The 24,429-nt window shown below is 45.2% G+C and overlaps 1 long non-coding RNA gene across 1 annotated transcript; it reads right to left on the minus strand.

Moving 5' to 3' along the window:
- Window positions 1–11,264: 11,264 nt before the first annotated feature.
- LOC146338454 (uncharacterized) lies at window positions 11,265–20,284 on the minus strand. Its single transcript, XR_014784752.1, has 4 exons — window positions 20,116–20,284; window positions 18,147–18,208; window positions 16,196–16,263; window positions 11,265–12,519 (listed from the first exon to the last, which is right to left on the minus strand). It is a non-coding gene; the product is annotated as an uncharacterized LOC146338454 (long non-coding RNA).
- Between the last annotated feature and the right edge of the window lie 4,145 nt (window positions 20,285–24,429).

Here is a 24,429-nt window from a genome sequence, read left to right on the forward strand (position 1 = left end):
TCTGCAGTTGGGAACCCGGAAATCGGTATACCCTTTGAACTCAGTAGTGCAAGCAAAGACCTGCATTTAATTCCATCAGACACTGACATATTTAGCAGAGAAGGACTAGCAGCACCAGCAACCTCGGGGTAAACCACCAAGAAGACTCCCTCTCCACAAAGTTGGAGGAAGGGTCAGGGGACCAGTTCCCAAAGTTCACTATCCTAATCACTAGAAGTAGGGATGTCAGAGAATTCCGCCACGGACTCCAGTGAGTCTAAAGAATCTGGCCCCCCGGAATCTGTGGCGGAATGGCCTCCCACCCCCTGCCGCCCCCATGGAATCCCCCCAGGACGGAGCTTACCTGGGGCAGATGCAGCGGCTCCGGCGGGGGCGGTGGCGGTTCCGGCTGGTCTCCCGGCCAGCCGCTGCTGGGCTGCTGTGGCCACAAATGGCGGCCGTTGTAGCAGCTGCCATTTGCGTGCTTGCAGGCAGCCGTGATAGGCTACGTAAGTATTTACATAGCCTATCACGGCTGCCTGCAAGGATGCAAATGGCGGCCACTACAACAGCCGCCATTTGCGGCTACAGGAGCCCGGCCATGGTTGGAACTCCGGCTGCAGCCAGCCCTGGCCAGCGGCTCTGCGGAGCTGCCACAGAGCGGAGCTGGCTGGGGAGGATTCTGGGGGGAGGGACAGAGTGCCTCCCCCGCCCGGTGGATGCCCTGGCACGGAATAAGGTAAGTGTTTCATACATCCCTAAGTCTAGAAGGGCTTCCAACTTCCCTCCTGCTATTGGAGGAGTGGTGGGGTGGGCAGAGCCATCAGTCATGTTACAGGAAGCAATGATCAGCAGAGCGGATGGGGCAAGGGGCCTTCTGCCCTGACTTTTCCGTGCAGCTCTGCCCAGCCACGAAAAGGCATAGAGCGGAGGGAAGCTCTTTGAGAGATGCCTGAATACAGGGCCAGTCTAAATCCTGAGAAGGATCCAGAATCTAAAGGACCGGTTTGTAGTGGGATGAAATGCCATGTGTGATGAGAGCCTCATTCTCAGCAGATACACATGCATCTGCAATGTGGGAATCATGAGACTGACTTGCTTTGAAGAGTTGCTGGTAAGGATTACTGAAATAATATATGCAAAGAACTTTGACTGCTTTGACATGTCTCACGAATGTGATTATTGTTAACATGGTTTGCCCCCCCTACACACACACACATACACACCCCAATTTTGTTCCCTTTTGGCTATTTATGGATTTATGAATTGCAGGGCGGTTCACAACAGCATTGTAAGATATGTATCCCACAATGTCCACTCTTGAGGCCTCTTAAAGCCTGCAAGATAGTTTAGGCTGAGCAATAGCTCAGGACCACACACTGGTCTTCATGGCCAAGTAGGGATTCTCTGAATAGAATACCCATTTATGTAATATCAATAACTATTCTGCAGACACTCACAGATATCAAACACATTTTGCAATGTTCTGTCTAGCCACATAGCCTTTCAGCAATGCCGCTGTATCTCCACCCCCCTCCCCAGACCTTCGGACTCAGCCCTTTGGCTCAGTTCTCATTCATTTGTGGGGTGAATACTGCCATTGCCTTTCATTGCTGGATCCTGAAAGGCAAGTGACGCTAACTAACCTGACATGGCAGGAGATAAAACAGACATAGCTCTTCCTGGCTGTTCCTTCCCCAGCCTCATCATTCACCCCACTTCTGCTTGCTGTGTGGCATACCTGGACTCCAGATCAGTTCCAGAAGGTTGGTGAGGGCTGTGGACTACCCTGTAGAGTTGATGAACATCTGCGGTGGTGAATTGGAGCCAGTGTTTACAAGGATGATGCTCTGGGACTTTTTTTTTGGTGTGCGACGGTGGTGGCACAGCTCAGCAGTGCAGTTGCCTTTTGTCCTGGAGTTGTGCTACATCTCAATGTCGCATCCTTCCAAAGTGGTTCTTGATAGGCATGGGCCCATCAGTTATGCTTTCTGCCACATTTTAGTTTTTTTAAAAAATCTGGTGCTTTCTTTCCTGAACATGAAGATACAGATATAAATATAGATATAGATATAGACATAGACATCGATATAGACATAGATATGAATATGCTTTAATCAATGGGAGAAGAATGCATACATTTCACAGATGTGCATAACCAATGCATACATTTGGAAAAAATATGCACAGAAATATGGATTTTCATGCAAGGGGGGGGGGCTTGCTAGTTGATATGGACTTGAGTCAGAATGAGCTTCGAGATGGACTTCAGAAAACTTCAGTGAGCTCAGATTTTGGTGATTTGCTCATCTCTAATCCCAGCCAGGAAACAAGTGTATGGAAAGGACCCATGTGATTGTCCCTCTCACTATGGCACCAGGCCTTTCGTGCTGAACCACTGTCAGCCCAAGGGCCAAATTCAATTTCAGAGGAACTCTCAGGGGCTGCATTGCAACAGCAAGCAGAGCTGAAGGCAAAAGTGTCAGGACCAAAATACAACAACAACAACAATAAAACCTCAGCATATTTTAGTTTAAAGCTCTTACTGTTAGTCACTAAGCCTTAGGAGAGGCATTTCAATATTTTAGAATGGGGGAGAAACAAAAGCCAAGAAAACACTAAATGATCAGTGGTTGGAGGAAAGGAGCTTAGGCCTGGGGAAGGGGATGTGGCCATCTGGGTCAGGGGGTCCAGGTTTGGCCTCCAGCCCTTGGGTTCTGCACCTCTGCTTTAAAGGTTGCAACAGTGCTGTGAAGTGATGTCATAGGAAAGTGGTTCCCTGGGCATGGATGTAATTTTAAAAGGAGACATTGTTCTGTAATTCAGATGTTACCAAAGCAGTGTGGAAATGCTTATTTATTTGTCTGTGCCTTGTAGGGATGTTGAAGGAATCTTTTGGGGGTAGGGTGGGGTGATGCTCGATGAGCTTCCTTTGGTTTGGCCCCCCAGACTTCGGTTTGTTTTCCACAGCACAGCCTGACTCAATCTGCATTGAGTCAGGCCAGCTTGCAGATTTTTCATATTTTTTAAGTTGCACAAATCACAGCTGAATTCTGTGCAAATTTGTGTAATTTGCACAAATTGCACAACTTTTGGCTGCAGTTTGCGCAAATTACACACATCATAGCTTCAATTTGCACAAAACTCTATTGTGCAAATTACAGCTGCCACACACAAAACCCTGCAGACATTTTCCAAAAGTCTAGGGGAAACCCATGGCCTAGCCCACAAATGAAAGCTGACTTGGGAGCAGAAAGAGAGACAGATTCTGAAGCTACAGACATCCCTAGTGTTTTATACCTAGGGATGTGCGAATCACCAAAATCTGAGCTTGCTAAAGTTTTCCAAATTCCATCTTGAAGCTCTTTCTGACTCGAGTCTGTATCAAATTGCAAACTTTGCTCCCGCCCCCCGTTTTTGCATGAGAATTCATGTGTATTGTTGTGTGTATCGTTCCAAATATATGTATCAGCTGTGGGCGTCTTTGAAATGTACACATTCTTCTCCCATTGATTTAAACACATTTGTGTGCATTTTTCTATACATGGTGTTGAATGCAATTGTTTTGGTTGCAAATCACAAGGTAAGCTTGGTAATGCATGGACTTCAACTGCAGATTGTGTCCATGTCCATGTTTGGTCTTTAAGGTGCAAACTAGGTAAATCCTGATCAAAACTGAACAAATTTCTCATACATCCCTACTTCTACCCCAACTATCTTGCCTCAGTTTTTCCAAGCCAAAGAGCCAACCATCACACTTGTGGTCCTAGATCAGAGAGGGGGAATGTATGGCCCTCCAGATGCTGTTGGACTGCAACTCCCATCGTACCCAATGGTGAGGGATAGGGATGTACGGACTGTGTAAAATCTGCTCCATCTGTTTAATGGATTGTCAGGTGCCTTTTGTTCCATCATCTGGCCACATATGGATGCAAATATTTTTTTTCGTCATGTGGAAAAATATGTAAATAATTACGTAAATAATTACATACGTGTTTATGTAATTATTTACATAATTTACCTCAGTACGCAACATTTAGTGTATTGTCCCCCATTCCATTCAATGTTTCCTCAGCAGAAACATGCATATTTTTCTATGGATTTATATGCATAAATTTTGGGAAAGTAAAAAAAATCATCTGGAAGTCCACGGTCCCCGCAGAGCCTGAGGGGGGCACTCCACAGTAGATTCCACAGGCCAGTTTCTTAGAAATCTGAGCTTATTTTAATCCATCTTGAATTTGTCTAGCATCCCTAGTGAGGGATGATGGAAGTTGCAATATAACAACATCTGGAGGACCTCAGCATCCCCATCCCTGTCCTAGAGTCAAGAAGAAACATTGCATATAACCTTTTATGTTAATTTAACTTGTCACATTTTTATTCCTCTCTTCCTTGTAGGAGCCTAATTTATCTTCAAACAACCCTGTGAGGGAGGTTATGCAAAGAGCTGGTAAGCTGTATGGCTGAATAGGATTTGAACCCACTTCAACACACACTCAATAAGAGGATCAATGACAGCTGTAGAAACCACCACCACCCCACCACAACCCAGTGAATAGGTCCCCAACATGTTTTGAAATATTCTCCTTATAAAGCAACATTTCTTCCAATGCTTCTTAGGAGGAAAACACCCTGCTTGGGATAAACCTCCTCTCCTGCAACTCAGTCTGCATTATTTCCCGAGAGGCATTTGAATCCAGATCCTCTAAGTCCAAAATTCTATCCAATACTAGAATATACTGGCTCCCTGTATATCATTGGTGATCACAAATAATCACAAAGAAACAGATAAGTCAGGTAGAAAAGTTTGGATCCACCCAGCCACAGTGAAGCATTAACAAGCTGTCAACTAGGTTTATGAATTCATAAGTCTCTGATGTTCCCCATCACTCTTTTCACCTCCTTCATCTGTGTTGTGGTGGCAGAGGTGATTTTGTAATTCTCTTTCCATTTTATCCTTCATTTTCTGCACTTCACTGATGAGAATGAAAGCCATGTAAGCAAAGTCTTTACCAAATAGTGTGAAATTAACATCCCTTTTGCTTGAGGGTAAACTTGGGAAGATTTATAATGTCATGAACTGAAGACAGATGGAACTATAAAAAAACACACACATCTCACTTCTGTTCTCACATATACATAAGTAGTCTAATTAATACTTGTGTATTAATTGGGTCTCCATTTTTAAAATGTCTGACATACATAAAGAAGTTGACTGCAGCAGTATGCCTAGTCCATATTTTTGATGGGCACTTCTGAAGGTGGTCTGAAAAGGTGGTTTGAAATGTTAAGTCCACTTTCACAAGGAACACTCGTGTGTTGAATCGATGCATGAATGGAGACTGGGCCATAGCTGACTAGCCCTGCCTCTGGCTTCTGCTAATGTCTGCAGCGAAGATATCCATGTGATCTGGAAACCAGATTGTGCCTGGATATCTTCACACATACAGCTGTACACTTCAGATGATCATGCTTTAACCCCAGGGAGCAGGGTGGGGCAAGCTGGGGTGTGTGATGTTCAAGGAGGGGATAGCTGGTGCAGACTCATTCCCAACTCATGCACTGATTGAACAGGGGAGTGTTTCTTGTGAAAGGGGCTAGAACGTGGGGGGGGGGGCTAGAAAGCAGGTGCTGCTTCGACACATATAGATCCAGGGCTGAGCTGAAAGTATGAGGTTCCAACTTTCACCTTGGTTTTGTTTTTCTGCCAAAAGTATCTTCCAAAAATAGGGTGGAGGAGATATCAGGTGGGAGATATCAGGAGATATCTGATTCTGCCAAAAGGATATTCCAAAAATGGGGTGGAGGAGATAGCAGGAGATATCTGATTCTGTCAAAAGGATATTCCAAAAATGGGGTGGGGGAGATAGCAGGTGGGAGATATCAGGTAGGAACTATTTTGAACTATTTGGTGCATCCCCCCAACATCCAAGAACATGTCCATGACACTCTCTAACAGGCCCGGGCCAAGGTATCTTGCTGCCTCAGGTGAGGTGGTCATGTCGCTCCTCACCCACCTGGCCAGGGTACTGCTGTTCTTGGCAGTGGTAGCCCTGTTGCTGCTGCCCATGGCCCTGCATGTGTTACTTCCTCCCTCCTAGCTGGTCTCTCCCTCACTTCCTTGGCCAGTCAGCTCAGCTGGTCACTTACTCCTGCCACCATGGCCGCTGCTCCTGCCTTGTGCACCATCTGTCATGAGAGGTCTAGCAAACTCCCACAAGAGGTTGGCCAGGGCCAGCTTCTCAGGATAGCTTGTGGGAGCCCTGCGGATGGCTGGGGCGCAAGGCAGGAGAAACCGGGCAGGCCTGAGCAAGTGAGGAAGCAGCTGGCCAAGCAAGCAGGAAGGTGGGTGGTGGTGGCTCCAGCCATGGCTGCCTGCAATAGAAAGAAGTGGCAGGCCCTCCTGGCAGGGACAGGGTGGGGCGAACAGCACTATTGGAGAGCCAGTGTGGTGTGATAGCCAGCGTGGTGCAGTGGCTAGAGTGTTGAACTGGGAGTTGGGAGTTCCGGGTTCTAGTCCCCACTCGGCCATGGAAGCTCACTGGGTGACTTTGGACCAGTCACAGACTCTCAGCCCAACCCACAGGATTGTTGTTGTGAAATAAAATGGAAGAGGAGGAGGAATATGTATGCCGCCTTGGGTTCCTTAAGGAGGAAAAAAAGGCAGGATATAAATGCAATGAATGAATGAATGAATGAATGAATGTGCTGCTCTTTCCTGCTCCATGGCCTGATGCAGGCATTTAACCTTGCCTAATGGTGGGGCTAGCCCTGTACTCTAGCAATTAGCACAGATCACAGATAACAATGACACAGATCAGCTTTCCAGAGTTTTGGGCACAGTTTGTAGCTTCTATAATCCCCAATAAATCAAATAGCCTAGGCAGAGGCTATTGGCATGTTGCCTTGTTGCAGAAATAGTCCTAAGGCTAGAATTCATACAGAGCCAGAGTGCCAGCAATATAGAATCATAGAATCATAGAATAGTAGGGTTGGAAGGGGCCTACAAGGCCATCGAGTCCAAACCCCTGCTCAATGCAGGAATCCAAGTCAGAGCATCCCTGAGTGATGGCTGTCCAGCCTCATCTTGAATGCCTCCAGTGTGGGAGAGCCCACTAACTCCCTAGGGAATTGGTTCCATTATCATATTGCTCTAACAGTCAGGAAGTTTCTCCTGATGTTCAGCCGGAATCTGGCTTCCTGGAACTTGAGCCCATTATTCCATGTCCTGCATTCTGGCATGATCGAGAAGAGATTTTGGCCTTCCTCTCTGTGACAACCTTTCAAGTACTTGAACAGCGCTATCATATCTCCCCTCAGTCTTCTCTTCTCAAGGCTAAACATGCCCAGTTTTTTCAGTCTCACCTCATAGGGCTTTGTTTCCAGTCCCCTGGTCATCTTTGTTGCCCTCCTCTGAACCCTCTCCAGTTTCTCTGCATCCTTCAAGTGTGGTGCCCAGAACTGGACACAGCACTCAAGATGAGGCCTAACCAGTGCTGAGTAGAGGGGAACTAGTACTTCCTGGGATTTGGAAGCAATGCTTCTATTAATGCAGCCCAAAATGGCATTGGCCTTTTTTGCAGCCACATCACATTGTTGGCTCATATTCAGCTTGTGATGGACAACAATTCCAAGATCCTTCTCACTTGTAGTGTTGTTGAGCCATGTATCCCCCAACTTGTAACTGTGCATTTGGTTTCTTTTTCCTAGGTGTGGAACTTGGCATTTATCCCTATTAAATGTCATTCTGTTGTTTTCTGCCCAGTGCTCCAGTCTGTCAAGGTCACTTTGAATTTTGTTTCTGTCTTACAAAGTATTAGCTATCCCGCCCAATTTTGTGTCATCTGCAAATTTGATCAGCATAATTCCCTGCACCTCCTCCTCCAAGTCATTAATAAAAATGTTGAAGAGCACTGGGCCCAGGATTGAGCCCTGCGCTACCCCACTCATTACCTCTACCCAGTTTGAGAAGGTCCCATTGAGAAGCACTCTTTGAGTCCAATTCTGTAGCCAACTGTGGATCCACCAGATCGTTGTTTCATCTAGCCCACTTTGAGCTAGTTTGCTCATCAGGAGATCATGGGGCACTTTGTCGAAAGCTTTGCTGAAGTTGAGGTATATGATGTCTACAGCATTCCCACAGCCCACAACAGGGGTTACATGATCAAAAAATGAGATCAGATTTGTCTGGCAGGATTTGTTCTTGACAAATCCATGTTGGCTTCGAGTAATCACTGCATTGTTTTCAAGGTGCTTCCAGATGGATTGCTTTATCATCTGCTCCAGAATTTTCCCAGGGATTGATGTCAGACTGACTGGTCTGTAGTTCCCTGGTTCCTCCTTTTTACCCTTTTTTGAAGATAAGGACAACATTAGCCTTCCTCCAGTCATCTGGCACTTCACCCGTCCTCCATGATTTCTCAAAGAGAATAGACAGCGGTTCTGAGAGTTCTTCTGCCAGTTCCTTTATTACCCTAGGATGCAGCTTATCTGGCCCTGGAGATTTGAACCCATTCAGAGTAATTAGGTGTTCCTTGATCATTTGCCTATCGATCTCAAGCTGCAATCCTACCCCTTCAGCTTGTAGTTCGCTTTTGCCGGAAGGGTCATAGACCCTCTTTTGGGAGAAGACTGAGCCAAAGTAGGAATTGAGCACCTCTGCCTTTTCTTTGTCATCTGTTATCATTTTGCCATCTTTATTTAATAGCTGAACAACCATTTCTTTCCTCTGTCTTTTACTGTGCACGTAGCTGAAGAAAGGCTTTTTGTTGCTTTTAGCATCCCTTGCTAACCTCAGCTAATTTTCAGATTTAGCCTTCCTGACGCCATCCCTGCAATTCTGTGCTACCTGCCTGTACTCTTCCTTTGTTGTTTGGCCTTCTTTCCACTTCCCATATGTGTCCTTTTTTGCTTTCAGGTCATCTCTAAGCTTTTTGTGAAGCCACATTGGCTTCTTCTGTTGTCTTCCACCTTTTCTTCTTATATATTGCAAGTCAGGGTCTTAACAATAGAAGATCAGAGCCAGATATGTTCAAGATTCACAATAAGTTCAGGCAAGAAAGTATTCCAAGCAATTAAGACATTGTTCTCAGCCAGGGCTTTTCAGCCTGTGCACTCAACAGGGAAAATGCCTGAACAGGGTAAGGTGAGGCATCATTCCAGGACAATGATGGCAGCCACAATGCAGATTTATGCCATCAGCATCATGTGCGGTGTCCAAGAGTTTAAAAGGAAACTATAGAAGAAGAAGAAGAAGAACAACAACAACAACTACTACTACTACTACTACTACTACCCCGCTGCCAAATAGGCATGACTCTCTGGTGGATGAAATAATTCCACCCTATTGATGACCTCCCCATTTTGTTCAGTCATGTCTGACTCTTCGTGACCCCATGGACCATAGCACGCCAGGCCTTCCTGTCCTGCTCTCTCTCCCGGAGTGTGCTCAAGTCCATATTCATTGCATCAGTGATGCTATCTGAGCACTCCGGGTTGATTTCCTTTAGGATTGAGTGATTTGACCTCCTTGCAGTCCAGGGGACTCGTAAGAATATTATATTATATAAGAATATCATATATTATCATAAGACCCCATTTTGCCACCCACTAAAGAATTGGGGCGGCATCTTCACACTAGCCTTAAATACCTATGGGTTCTACCATCCCTGCCTCTAACTCTACAAGCTGACCTACAGGTCTGGCAGAACAACTGGGTCTAGGAACTCAGTTCCCCACCAAAAAGTTGCACCAGATTGTGCAGATCCAGTTTTGCAGCAGAAAAGTGGCAAGTGGGTAGGGACGTTTAACCCCTCTCCCATCTGCTTATTTCTCATGCATCCTCCTTCCCCACTGCTTTGGAGAAAAGGAGTTGGGGGCAAGGTTTGCAAGGGGAAATAAGAGGGAGAGGAAGGATTTAAAAGAACATTCGAACCCCTTCAAAGGAAATGATAACACCCCCCACCTACACACACAATAATTTAATCACTGGTTCAGCAGAGACTCAGATCCCAGAAGTGGGTCTTTGGCCACACAGCGTTCTGAAATCGCATTCCCCTTTTCAAAAAAGAAAAAGAAAAATGTGCCTTTTTGTTCTTCATCTTTTAGATTATATTAAGATGTTGTTGACTCTCATGTCATAACGCAGAGCTCAAATAACCTGTCAGCAATATTAACAGAGGCACATTCCCCCAAAGACAATAAATGAGTCGGTTTGTTTTTCAATCAACTGCATTATAAATGGCTCAGGATGAGAGAATGAGAAGAACGCCAGGGATGGAGTGCCTCTGCAGTACCATGTTGTTAGTGTTTTGATTACAAGGCAGTTTTAAAGATTAAACTGACACTGTCACTATCCATCAGAACTCAGGGCTGATGTCATAAAGAGACAGAGAGAGAGCCACAGAGAGAGAGAGAGAGAGAGAGAGAAAGAGAGAGAGCACTGGTTGTGAACAGATGCAGTAGTTGTCCTTTTCTGAAATCCCATACTTGTCTGGGAATAAAACTCATTGGATGAAATGGGGCTTACTTACAAGTGAACATGCATAGGGATGCTCTGTAAGAGCTGTTAGGACTTTTCAGATGCTTCCACACATTCAGTGAGAGGGAACGAGTTCATGTCCACTAGCTATACCATTGTACCCACTGATCATATGCCTCACCTCACTGCTTTGTAGCTGCTCAGCTCAGGGTTCTAATTATGGGGAGAAGATGTATGTTCAGCATTCATGAGAAAATGACAGGGAGAGGGAGTCCTTAATGTCTGTTCAGGATCCCAGTCACCTCTCACGCATTAGCTGAAAGCAATGGGGGAGAGAGGTTGTCCAAGCAGTCCACTTGAGTGAATGGCACATTATTCAGTCCCTGTTGAGTGGGTGGAATGAACATTTCAAGAGACCCAACTGTCATGGAATCCTAGTATTCAATTCATTGCCAATGGGGAAAATCCTGATAAAAAATGAACTGAAACAAATTTCTCATACATCCCTACCCCCTCACAACTCTGAGTGTGCTGCCCCAATCCCCCTCAGTTCAGAGCTTGCCATGTTGAATCAGCAAGGACTGAAACAAAAACAAGCTGAAACAAATTTCTCATACAGCCCTAGTTAAATCCAAAATTAGATTGTTCTTGCCCTCGTCTTCTGCATTGGCAGTGCCATTTGCCTGTTTCGTGCTTGCTTTGCATCCAGGGTAAACTGCCAGACCAAGCAACCTGTTTGTTCATCTCAATTTATGGTACGTTCTGTAAATACCACTGGCTTGCAGCAGAAGTTTCTGTTTTTATACATTATTTATTTAATAGATGTATATGCTGCTGACCATCTCTCTCTCTCTCTCTCTCTCTCTCCCTCTCTCTTTCTCTCTCTCTCTCTCTCTGAGTCACCAGCTTCACCTGGTTCACCAGCTATGGCCTCTCCTGGACAGGGATAGCTTGGCCACTGTGGTACAGGCATTAGTAACCTCAAGACTGGATTACTGCAACATGCTTTATGTGGGGCTGCCCTTGAGGCTGGTCCGGAAGCTGGAGCTGGTGCAGAATGCAGCAACTCGGCTGTTGTCAGGAGCTGCCCTTTCAAGCAAGCAACTCCTTTGCTGAGGGAATGGCACTGGCTGCCTCTTTGCTACCAGGCCAGGTTTAAGGTTTTAGTACTAGTGTAGAAAGCCCTAAATAACTTGGGACCAGGATACCTGAAAAAGCGCCTTCTTTTTTACCAACCTACTTGGTCACTGGGGCCATTGGAGGGCTTACTCCTGGTGGTCCCACATGAACCTATGACCCGTTTGGAGTCCACAAGGAAAACAGCCTTCAGCATGGTGGCCCCCTTCCTGTGGAACTCCCTGCCTTTGGAGGTCAGCCAGGTGCCAATATTGTGTTGCTTTTGGCGCCTCCTGAAGACATTGTTATTTCAAGAGGCCTTCCCTGAGAGACCAGCTTATTCAGTTCAGAATCTGTTCTTTTAGAATGTTTTAATTGTTTTAATTATGGGGTTTTATTCTTTTATCTTGTTGTTCACCACTCCAAAATTGTTGATATGGAGTGGTATATAAATATTGTAAATACAAAATCTCTCTCTTTCTCTCTCTCTCTCTCAGCAGTTTCTTGTCTTGTGAGTGCCACAGCCTGGTACGTCTCTTCTTGCATGTTGCAACAAGATTCCCACACATTATTTTCAAACTTGACTGTGATGTGTGACAGTAACTTGTAACACAAGGCAGACTGAACAGTTGGCTTCCCAGATTAGGTTGGGTAATAAAGGTAATTTCATATATCACAGAAAAGATAATTTTTCCCCAGGGGAACACATCATCTGAAGAAGGAATCTTTGCATCAGTTGCCTAGGGCCACTTCATCTGCTTACACTTTTCATGTTCAAGTGACACGGCAAGGTCATCTCTGGCTGAAGTTTCTCTTGTGTGGTCTGTTTCTACCCATAGCAGCAGTTGCCTTGACTGTTGTCTGCCTCTTTGTATCTTATTTGAACATACACAGAAAACAACAAATACCAAGGACACTTTTTCTACATGGAGTCCATCTCTCTGCAAGGAAAAAAAAAGATGCTGTCACTTTGGAAGAGCAACACAAGGGCATATTTTACTGTGTGCACTAGGGATGTCGGAGGAATCCATCTGCGGGGTGGAGTTCACTGAGCTTTCATCAGCTTGGCCCCCTGGACTCCAACTCACTTCCCTGCAAGCTGGCCCAACACAATCTGCATCAAGATGGGCCAGCTCACGGATTGTCCAGGTTTGTTTTACAGCTGTAATTTGCACAAAGTAGGCAAACTGCAGTTGCAATTTGTCTAATTTTCTACTGGGGGAGGGATGGAAGAAGTTCCTGGATTTCAGGGGGGGAGGGAACCAAATAGCTTGGCTTGCAAATGCAAGCTGAGCCAGTTGGGCAGTGAGGATCCATTGGACCCCAAAAGGGCTAGATTTAAAATGACAGACATCCCTAGTGAGTACATGTTTCCCCCAGCTTTTCAAAATACACAGGATCTGATCCTTTCCCAATCACTGCTCAGACATCCACTCTGAGAATTTCTGCATTGAGATCAATTGGTGTGGCCCTTATTTAAAATGTTTGTGTGTCACCTTTCTGCCTTGCAACAGACCTCCCAGGTATCAGGGTGCCTCTGAGCGTAGGCCGTGGCAGAGTAGCTCAGATTCCAAAGAGGAACCACAAAACATGGGGGAGGAACTTTCCCAGACTCTTCCAGACAGGGAGAGACAGAATCCTCAGGTTTCAATAGTCAGCTGGATGGAGAGGGCCTTTCTTCACACACCCATGTCAGGGATAGTGAACAGGGAGAGGTGGGGCTTGGAGAGCCTGAATTCTTAGATGCCAGGCACAGACACAGAGCCAAGAGAGAGATGGTGGGGAGGAACTCAGGTGATCTTCCTGACTGGCCCGGTGGGAACAGCTACGCGTAGAGACCTCATGAGATAGAGGGAGATCCCCCCCTACCCCTTAAGTTAGGAAAGTGTGCCTGCCTTTTCTCAAACGGTGGGCAACTTTCAACCTTCGTAGCTTCCCTTTGAACTCCCTGAAGGCATTTCCTTTGTAGACTGTGAGTTACTGACAATTTGCATCTGTATGACCCATTGAAGTAAAAGGATTAAAGAGCCATGGATAGAAGCCTCTTGTCTGTGTTTTGATTTGGCTATTTGAAGTTCAGTGGGGGCAAAAAGGGAACCCTGACACCAGGTAGCTGACAAGAAGAGAAAATGAAACACCAATACTAAGATGACTCCCTATCGAACAGTCATCTCCAAGCCTTCCCCAACATGGCGCCATCCAAATGTGTTGGACTACAACTTCCATTATCCCCAGCCAGCATAGCCATTGCCTGGGAATGATAGGGCACGTAGTCCAAAACATCTGGGAGGTGCCCACTTGTGGAAGGCTACCCTTAGAGGTTATTCCTTAGAATCAGTTTCTGGGGGTGACTGATCAAAGCACTGGAGGAGGAACTATGATGTAAAATGTGCCTTGAGAGCCTGCCAGAGCTGCCACTGCGCCCTCAGTATCACAGCACACCTTGCTTCCTTGCTAGGACTGGAAATTGGCAGTTCCATTCATTCCATTTCTATACCACCCAATAGCCAAAGCTCTCTGGGTGATTCCCCAAAATTAAAATCCACAAATACAAGATAATAAAAACATAATTTAAAATCTGTAACATACCATTTTTAAAAATCAAAAGAGTAAAAATGCTACCATAAAATGCTGGGACATGATAAAACAATGGACATAAAGGCCCCATCATGTGCCTCCAAATGACTAGGAGGAAAGTCTTAACCTGGTGCCCAGACAATGTCAAGGTTCATGCCAGGTGGACCTCAGCAGGGAGAGTATTCTGCAGTTGGAGGGGCTACCCCTGAGAAGAGCCTCTCCCTGGTTGCCATCTTCCAAGCCTCCCTGAGAGAAGGCACTCAGATTATAGTGCACATCAGGAGAGGCACTCCATCAGATATCGTGGCCCTGAGCCATGTAGGAGGTCAGATCAGAAGCAGATGAGGGAGGGAGGGAACCAGAATCCATTTGTTATCTGTGCATCAGACAAGTCAGGGTTCCATAAGTATTTATTCCCTCACAGTACAGAAAAGGGACCTCTTATTTCACAGAGCTAATATACAAATTAAAATGTGATTTTTCAGAATGGCAGATGGATATGGTTGCTTATAACTGCACACAGAGAAGAAAGCCTGGTTGATAATTACATCTGTCTGAATGGTGACAATCGGTGTGATGACTGAGTCCAGCAAGGATGAGTGTACAGAGTTGTCTGAGAAGGCCTTGTATTTCAAAGGACTAGAAAAGCGAACTTGGGAAACCAGCTAACCTGGCTGTATGAGATGAGATCAGTATTTTCCTGCCCAGATAGGTCATACTCAGAGAAAAAGGTGCCTCTGAGTATTTAATAGTATTTAATGGCTTTTGGGGAGGGAGCCAAAGTCTTCACAAAACTGCCTCTCATTTACCTTCTTTCTGCCACCTCTTCCATAGTCCTCCTAAGGAAGTGGTGACTGAACTCCTAAGAGACCCTAGCAGGAGTCATTACGTTTTGGCTGTAAGGTGATAAATAGGGGACAGAAAGTGCTTAGTGCTGCCTTCGTTCCAATTTGCCTTTCATCATCAGCAAGCCAACTCAGAGTAAGGAAAATGTTTCTCTCATTGTGCTTTTCTTAAAAAAAAATCAAACCAAAATCTCATTGTCCATCCAGGAGTGTAATCTCCAGTGAATCTCTTGGTTCACCCCAAACCTCCCCCTGTTCAGACCCTCAATATTGCCTAAATGCTTTCACACAGTTGCAGCTTCTGAATGGGAAACAAAGCCTGGGGAAAACATTTCAGCTCAGCAGTAATATTTCATAGCAGAATAGTCATATCTGCAAACTTTAGTACCCAATTCCTTCCAAGATGGAGTTTGGGTTTCAAAATGGACTCCTAGAAACTTGGGCTTAGAAACTGTGGCTAGACTAGTAGTCCAACAAGCAGAACTCCTCACAAAGGCTTGACTGACCCAGGCACATGTTTCTGTAGTTTGCTGACAAGAAGGCTCAGGTGCAGCCAAATACATTAACACAAGCACCATTTGAAGCCAAGGCATTTTTGGCACAACCAAAAGTCACTGGGAGACACCATACAATGGATGCTCTGTACGACTTGACAATATCAGCCTTGCTGAGACATTCCAACCCATGTAATCAACAGTGCCATGAATTATTTGCAAAGGCAAATTCTAACAACTTGGATTGTGTCTGCTGTCTGCATGTGTATTCAGGGGCCTTAATTTATTTGGCCTCACTCCTTTGTTCATTTTAGAGAGATTATAATGTTAGAAAACAGCTGTCTCAGATAATACTGTGTGAGTTTTGGAGATGGGGGCAGGGGTACTCTTGAACTTTCAGTACACTTTGAGAACATTTAAACAACTACCTCCATTCATGTAGATTTTTTAAAAAAAACAACAACAACCTAATACATATTAAGTCCTTCTGTGTGAAAACTTACTGTAGCCAGCAGTAGCTTTGAAAGAAAGTTTAACAAACAGATATTGCCTTCAGAAAAAAATGTTAAGCATGCACAGAACAAAACCAAGAGCACTGATGAAGTCTGAAAAACCTCTGGAAACAATGTATCTAGATCTGGGTCTGAAACTTGGGGTCAAGCCAAAAATTCAGGCAGCATCCATGCCAGAGTTTTACTTACTCAGTTTCTCATTTTCCTGACCATAAGTTCATGTTGCCCCATTTCTGCATCAGTTTGCAAATTTGGTCCTCAAAAAAAAGAGGTACACATGAAAATTAGTATGCATATTTATGTGCATTTTCCCTAGTATATGACAATCTTATGCATATTTCCCAGTGTTCACACTTTTACAAGCGAGTTTTCCCTTATAGGATTCATTTTTGTGCATACTTTCTTCTAATGCACACTTTTGACATACAATTTTCCTAAATATACACATTATTTTGAGTTGGGAACTGTATTTCAAGACCTTGAACAGTGCAGATTTCAGTGTGTTCTGGGTCTCAGATAGGTTCAGGAGGTATGAATGGGCAAAGTTTGTATAAAAATTCAGACTGAATTAATTTCTCCTCCATCCCTACAACTGACTTCAGCATGTGCTATCCAATTGAGCATGGCCAGCTTACCACATGTTCCTGAGAAGGATTGAGCTCCCTGGTCCTTCTAGAGGTTTTATGTTAATTAATATGTTGGCAACGGGCCTATAATTGTTAAGATGCTCCAGGTCCAGGTTAGGCTTTTTCAGGAGTGGTCTGATTACTGCCTCTTTTAAAGTGGCTGGCACCACCCCCTCTCTCAAGGAGGAAGTTACAACCTCCTGGATCCAGCCAGACATCCCCTCTTTGTTTGATTTAATAAGCCATGAAGGGCAAAGGTCAAGCACCAAAGTGGTCGATCGGACTTGGCCAAGCACCTTGTCCACATCCTCAGGCTTCAACAACTCAAACCCATCCAATAAAACTGAACCAGTTGTTGCTCTGGGCACCTCTACTAACGGAACTGCATTAATTGTGGTGTCTTTGGGTGACTTCATCTTCAAAAAGCCATGCAAACTTGTCACAACATTCCACCATCTCTCTCCTTGGCTCAGATTGTAGCAGTCCATGAACCACTCAGAAAAGCTTTGCTGGATGACAATGAGAAGATTCAGTGGTGCAGGAAAAGGAGTCCCTTTTTGCCACTATCACCACCACAGAGTGGGCTCCATAATGAGCTCTAATCTGGGTTCAGTCAGGCTTGGCATGAGTTTTCCTCCACCTGCATTCTAGCCATCTTCCCTTTTGCTTCATTCCCCTCAGTTCAGGTGTATACCAAGGATCTGGCCAGGATTTGCTCAGAGAGAGAGGATGTTTGGCATGATTGTGTGAACTGCCTGAATCATCTCTACATTTCACAGAGTGACTTGGTCTTTGACAGGAACACCAGCCATACCTGCAGGAAAATCCCCCAGAGCCCTTTGGAATCCATTGGAATCATTACCCTCCATGGGAGGACCATTTTAATAGATCCCCCACCCTTGCAGAGGGGAAAGGATGCTGAGAGTTTCAACCTCAATAGGAAGTGATCTGACCATGACAATGGGATAGATGTTAATTCCCCCACTTTCCAGTCACCATCCACTTGCCCAGTCAAGAAAACCAAATCGTGTGGGTGTCCTCTTACATGTGTCAAGATGACATGTTGAGACAGCCCCATGGTCATCATGGTGGCCATGAAGTCCTGAGCCACCCCGGATCCAGCAGCCTTGGCATGGAAGTTGAAATCCCCCAGAATCATCATTATAGGGCCCTCAACATCAAATCTGAGACTATCTCCATCAGCTGAGGCTGAGAGACTAAAGGGTAGTGGGTGATACACCAGCAGAATCCCTAATCTGTCCTGGGTATCCAACACAAAGTAAAAACACCCACAACTGACTCTCAAATGGACAGGAAGCCTAGAGAGGAAGATAGAATTCCTACAGACCACAGCAAAAAACCTGACCCTCAATTTGATATTGGCGCTACACTGAGTATCCAGGAGGACACAACTGGGAGAGACTAACAACACCCACATCTCAGTAATACACACCACATGATCCCTCTCATCCACAATTAAATCATGGATGAGGGAGATTTTGTTTTGGACTGACCTGATATTCAGCAACAGCACCACCAGAACTGAGGGCAAGCTGATATGGCAGCCAGGAGCCACCTGGTTGGAAAAAAGAACCAGAAGAGAAGACAGTCATTAGGTGTATAGCCCTTCTTCTCCTCAACTAGCCTGTTAATCCCTGCCATACCTTCCCCTACCTATGATCAAGCTAATAAGGGTACTCCCACAGATGGATGTGTGCTGCAGATGTTTCCAAATAACACTGGGTTGGATCCAGACATCAGTTTCATATCTGGATCCAACCCATACACTTCAGATATTTTGAGAGAGAAGAGAGAAGGTTGATGCTGAATACAAGAAGAAATTGCAGACCTCATGAGTATAGGCAATTGTATGTCTTGAAACAATGCCCACACATGATTCTAGCTCTTCTCTTCAGATTTTGGCTGTCATTATCTTCAAGTATGGAACATGCCTTTTTATGTGTTCCTTATTGGGTACATTTGTTTCTCAGGATGCTCAGTGCAATATCTTAACAAGATGAAACAAATGTCCTTTTGGCAGACACTACAGTGTGCAGAAGAAAGGCCATTCAGCTAATCAAAGCCAATCTTGGTATTTCCTTTTAAACAAATGAATCATATTATGAAGATAACATGAAAAAGGAGCTTGCAGTAAGTCCTAAATAGTCTATTTCACATGAATGATGTGTATAAATAGAGTCCAGAACTCAAAGGGCCTAGCATGGTGCTCTGCCTATGAACAAAGGTGGTACAGTTCCCCCTTCCAACCACAACCTTTTGTACTCCCTCATAAGCCTCACCTATTAACATAGGAAACTGCCTTAAGGCACAATCCTATGCATGTTTAGACAGAAAAGAAGTCCTACAGCTTTCAGCAGGCCCCAGCCAGCATGGCTGGGTGGAGTATGCTGGAAGTTGTAGGTCTTTTCTCTGTCTAAACATGCATAGGATTGTGTCTTATCCAAGTCAGACCACCGGTTCCCCTCACTCAGTGTTGCCTACAGTAGTAGTGTTGAACCCCTTTAAAAAAAAGGGGTTGAATTCCATTTCAGATAAGTGCTCAGCTCTCCAGTGGTGGGTGGAGCCTGAAGGCAAAAGGGGTTGGGCCAAAATACAAAAACAAACAAACAAGCAAAAACCTACCAGCATATTTTAGAGTAAAGCTCTTATTGCCCGTAGTAAAGCCCTAGGAGAGGCTCTCCAGCCTTTTAAAAGGGGAGGGGTACAGAAAAATTGGGAAACTACTCAACGATTGGTTATCTGGAGAACCCCAAAGGGCCAGCTCGAGACTCCAGGCAGGCTGAATTTGTCCCCCAGTCCTCAGGTTGTGCACCCCTGGTCTACACTGAATGCAATGGTTGCTCCGATGTCAGTCGGGCTCTGGGTTTCAGGCTGAACCAGCAGAACTCTAAAGAATCTATCCAAGGTGCTGCACCCATTTTGGGGATTGGTTTCAGCTCCTTGGGTAGTTCCTTTAGAGTTCTGACTGGTTCTGCCTGAAACCTAGGGATGTGCGAGTTTGTGTACCTTTGGTGCCACTTGACTTCCGCTCCGTTCCACCATTCACAAGCCCCCGGAATTCTCCTCTTTTTTTTCCGCTCCGAAAATTACAAAGATAAATATGTACCAACAACCATAATTCAGGTGCCCCAGCCATCTCCGTGAGTCTGCATAAATTCCGTAAGAATCGCTATTTTTCATAAATATTTACATATTTTTCCCCCTGCCCTGATGTGCAGTAATTACTTTCAGCCAAAACACTTCCTCTTCCTTGTAGGGGCTTCTCAAAAGAAGGCTGTATTAGGTGTGCCTGAGTAATAAACAATTTTTTTAAAGCAACACTGTTTGAAAGAAAGAAAAAACCTTTTAAAATAACCATGCCAGTCCTGGAGCCCTGCATGAGGTATTATTCTCCCTGCTAAGCTTAATATTTACACATCCAGCGTTGTTGTTGACGTTTAGGGATGTACGAAAGTGACTTACCTTTCGTGGATTATGTTGATGGGGGGGAGGCATTCCGTCCCTCCCCCCGGAATCCTGGACGGGGGGGGAGGCGATCCGTTCCTCCCCCCCGGAATCTTCGATGGCCAGCTGTGCTCCGCGGCAGCTCCGCGGAGCAGCCGGCCAGGCCCAGCCCAGCCTAGCCCAGCCCAGCCTAGCCCAGCCCAGCCTAGAGCCGCCCGCAGCCAGATTTCCGGCCGTGGAGGGCTCTGGGGAAAAAAACAAAACAAACCGCATACGCAAATGGCGGCGGCTATGGCTGCCGCCATTTGCATTCCTTCTTTTTGGCCGTCTGAATCTACGTAAATATTTACGTAGACTATGATGACGAAAATAAAGGGGAACGCAAATGGTGTAGCTGGCGCTATTTGTGTCCCTTTTTGATTCACCATTTTAGCCTACGTAAATCTTTAACGTAAATCGTTTTAGCCTACGCAAATAGCGCCCGCTACGCTATTTGCGTTCCCCTTTATTTTCGCCGCCATAGTCTACGTAAATATTTACGTAGATTCAAATGACCAAAAAGAATGAACTTTCCATTATATTGTCTCTTTTTCATAAGTTTCATAACAGCAGTGTAGTGTAATCTTTCCCCTCATGCTGCATTTGTGCAAGTGTAACTGCTTCAGAAAGAAATTTCCATTATATTGTCTCTTTTTCATGAGTTTCATAACAGCAGTGTGGTGTAGTGGTTAGACAACCAGTGTAGCCTAGTGGTTAGAGTGTTGGACTGGGACTTGGGAGATGGGGGGGTTCTAGTCCCCACTTGGCTATGGAAGCTCACTGGGTGACTTTGGGCTGGTCTCAACCACACACATTGTTTGTGTGTTCTTTCTAAAGCAGTTACACTTCTACAAATGCAGCATGAGGGGAAAGATTCGCAAGGTTCTCTTTCTTTGAATAAAAAGCACACTCTGCACATGCTCAGGGAATGGACAAAATGAGGAATAAACATACCAGGGAATATGAAGAACTATATTCTTCCATTATGTGTGTGTGTGTGGGGGGGCTTCTCCCTCAATCCCGCTGGTTCCCTGGGGGGAAAAAAAAACACCATTCACCCAAGGGTCTTCTGAGATAACTAACAGGAGGGTTTGATAATGAGCTGGATGTGGAAATACAAAGCTGAGCTGGGGGCAAGTGGGGTGCTGACATGTGTAGGAGTAAGTCGCATTGAACTCAATAAGACTTACCTCTGAGTAGACATGCACAGAGTTGGTTCTCTCCATTTTTAGCCTGACAATGTCAACAACAATGTTGGATGTGGAAATATAAAGCTTAGCAGGGAGAATAATACCTCATGCAGGGCTCCAGGACTGGCATGGTTATTTTAAAAGGTTTTTTCTTTCTTTAAAACAGTGTTGCTTTAAACTAATTGTTTATCACTCAGGCACACCTAAGACAGCCTTCTTTTGGGGAGCCCCTAGGAAGAGGAAGTGTTTTGGCTGAAAGTAAATGGAGACGGAGGATTTCAGTTTAAAAAGAACACCCACAAACAAGGCAGTGAGCACAATACCTTTTTTAAAAAAACTTACGTATGTATTATCGGAATATACTACACTGCGTTTTTATTTACAAAAATTTCGTGACTCTTTGCGGATGACGAAAAAAGAGTCGCATGACTGCTGGCTCCGCAGGACCTCATGGTGCCGTTCCTCAGAGGATTCCGTGGCATGGACTGAAGGGAATTCGATCCCATTTCAGTCCATAGCGGAATTCTCTGACACCCCTACTGAAACCCAGAGCAGATTCACAGCCCTACTGACATCGGATCCACCAGCCTCCACTGACTGAATGGTAGCATCTCTCCAGAATTTCAGGCAGGAGACTTTCTCAGCTCTACCTGAGGATTTAATCTGGAAGTTTCTGCATGAAGAGAGTGTATTCTACCACCAAACTCTTACCCTTCCTGAAGAGGTACTTTGCTAAGGTTTCCCTTAGGTTAGGAACATAGAAAATTACGATATACCAGGGACTGATTCTTCATTTAGCCCAGTACTGTCTGACTGGCAGTGGCTGTCCAGAGTGTCAGGCAGATGTCTTTCAGGTCACCTTCTGTTCTGCCGGATTCTTTTAACTGGAGGTGCCAGAAGGTGAACCACACCACCGCTCTTTTGCATGCAAAGCATGTGCTGCAACTTTCCCCTCTTGAAGTCCAGAGGCCCTTCAGAGTGCAATATAATTCTGCACGAGGGGATGCAGATGGATGAGGGAATTGGCAAGTACAAACTGTGCAAGTACACACACTACTAAATTGGCTGCAAGGTCTTCAGACCTGGCTAGAAAAGAAAACAAATATGGATACTATACATGGAAATCAAGGTGCCAATTGCTATGTAGGGCAAAGTACTTTTCATACATTAATTAAGCTCCACAATGCCACAGAGCAGGCTGAGAACATATATTTTGGAGATCAATCCAGCAGAGATTTTATGAAAAATGTATATCATGAAAACGCAAGTGTCAGAAATGGAAAAATGGAATGCTACAAGCTGGAGCATTACTAAATCTCCCATTGCTTTGATCCAGTAGAGCACGGTCACAAGCCAGATTTCCGCACCACAACCAAATTTGCTGCCGTGTAGGACATTTTCTACATCCATTACCAATTGCATGCCAAAAACCCAGTCACAATCCATAGAACCATGCCTATGGAATCCAAGTGGAGAAATGCATGGAGTTGAACCACTATGTAAAGAAGTCAAGACAAAAACATCCAGCTTTATTCAAAATTATCCTGATATGCAAAATATCAATAATTTACAAACACAGTAATAAAACAGAGTACATGCAAGTTCACAGCCAAATGAAACCAAACATATGTCAATTGCCAAACATGGAGATAAACCAACTAAAATCCATAGTTGCATACAGTAAATATTGAAAGATGGAGGAAAAAGACCATAATATTGTCTTCCAACATTTACTTATGTAATGTAGGGTATTTAGTGTGAGGTAGATCTAACATATTTATGTTTACATTTGTATGCAAGTAGGCCCAACCCATGCCATCTATTCACTATCATTTGCACTGGACTTTAGTGGAACCTATTTGTTAGTCCCAGTTCATGAAACTATGAGTGGAGAAGGAGGAAAATCAAGCTTGATGCTTGTGCCTTGAGGCAGAATCATCACACAGTGGTAGAGCATTTGGGAGGAAGAAGATCCCAGATTCAATATCTGCCACCTCCAATTAAAGAAGGATCAGGTAACATGTGATGTGAGAGACCTCTGCATTGGAGATCCATTGCCAGTCAGCAATAGGGATGGTGGAGAATTCCGCCACGGATTTCAGTGAGGCCGAAAGCACTGGCATTCTGCCGCCCGAAACCCATGGCAGAACAGCCTCCCCACCCCCGCGGAATCCCCCCCAGGACGAAGCTTACCTGGGGCGGATGTTCCGGTGGTGGTGGCTCCGGCGGCGGCTCTGGTGGCGGCAGCTGGTCTCTCGGCCGGCTGCTGCGGACTCAAATGGCGGCTGCCATAGCAGACGCCATTTGCATCCGGCCAGGCTGCCGTGATAGGCTACGTAAGTATTTATGTAGCCTATCACGGCAAAGGCAGCCACGCAAATGGAGGCCACCATGCCATTTGCGTAGCTGCCTTTGCCGTGATAGGCTACGTAAATACTTACGTAGCCTATCACGGCAAGCTAAAAAAAAAAAACCGCATACGCGAATGGCAGTGGCTATGGCGGCCGCCATTTGCGTTCCCTTTTTTTCGCTGTTTTAGCCTACGTAAATATTTACGTAAGCTATTACAGCGAAAAAAAGCGGAACGCAAATAGCGTAGTGGGAGCTATTTGTGTTCCTTTTTTTCCCCGTAATAGCTTACGTAAATATTTACGTAGGCTAAACTAAAACAGCGAAAAAAGGGGAACGCAAATGGCAGCCGCCATAGCCGCCGCCATTTGCGTACACGTTTTTTTCCCCCCAGAAGACTGCCTAGCGGCTGGATGTCTGGCTGCGGGCAGCCCCGGCCAGCAGCTCTGCGGAATCTCAGTGGAGTGGAGGCGTCTGGATTAGGATTTCAGGGGGAGGTGCGGAGCGCCTCCCCCCCACCGCGAATCACCCTGTCGAAAAGGTAAGTGACTTTCGTACATCCCTAGAGCAATAACCTGGGTTAGAAAGAGCAATGGTAAGACTTCATATAAGGCATCTTCCAACATTCTGATACCAAACGACATGTAGAACATGCATACATGCCTGTGCCAGAAGTACACTCAACTAATGGTTTTGAATACTGCCTTTTTAAAGTGCCACATATTTGAATCTGCAAAGGACATGCACAATTATC

The sequence above is a fragment of the Heloderma suspectum genome, chromosome 9, assembly GCF_057233095.1.
Source record: "Heloderma suspectum isolate Gila_16-S chromosome 9, 16-S_ref, whole genome shotgun sequence".
NCBI classification, from domain to species: domain Eukaryota; kingdom Metazoa; phylum Chordata; class Lepidosauria; order Squamata; family Helodermatidae; genus Heloderma; species Heloderma suspectum.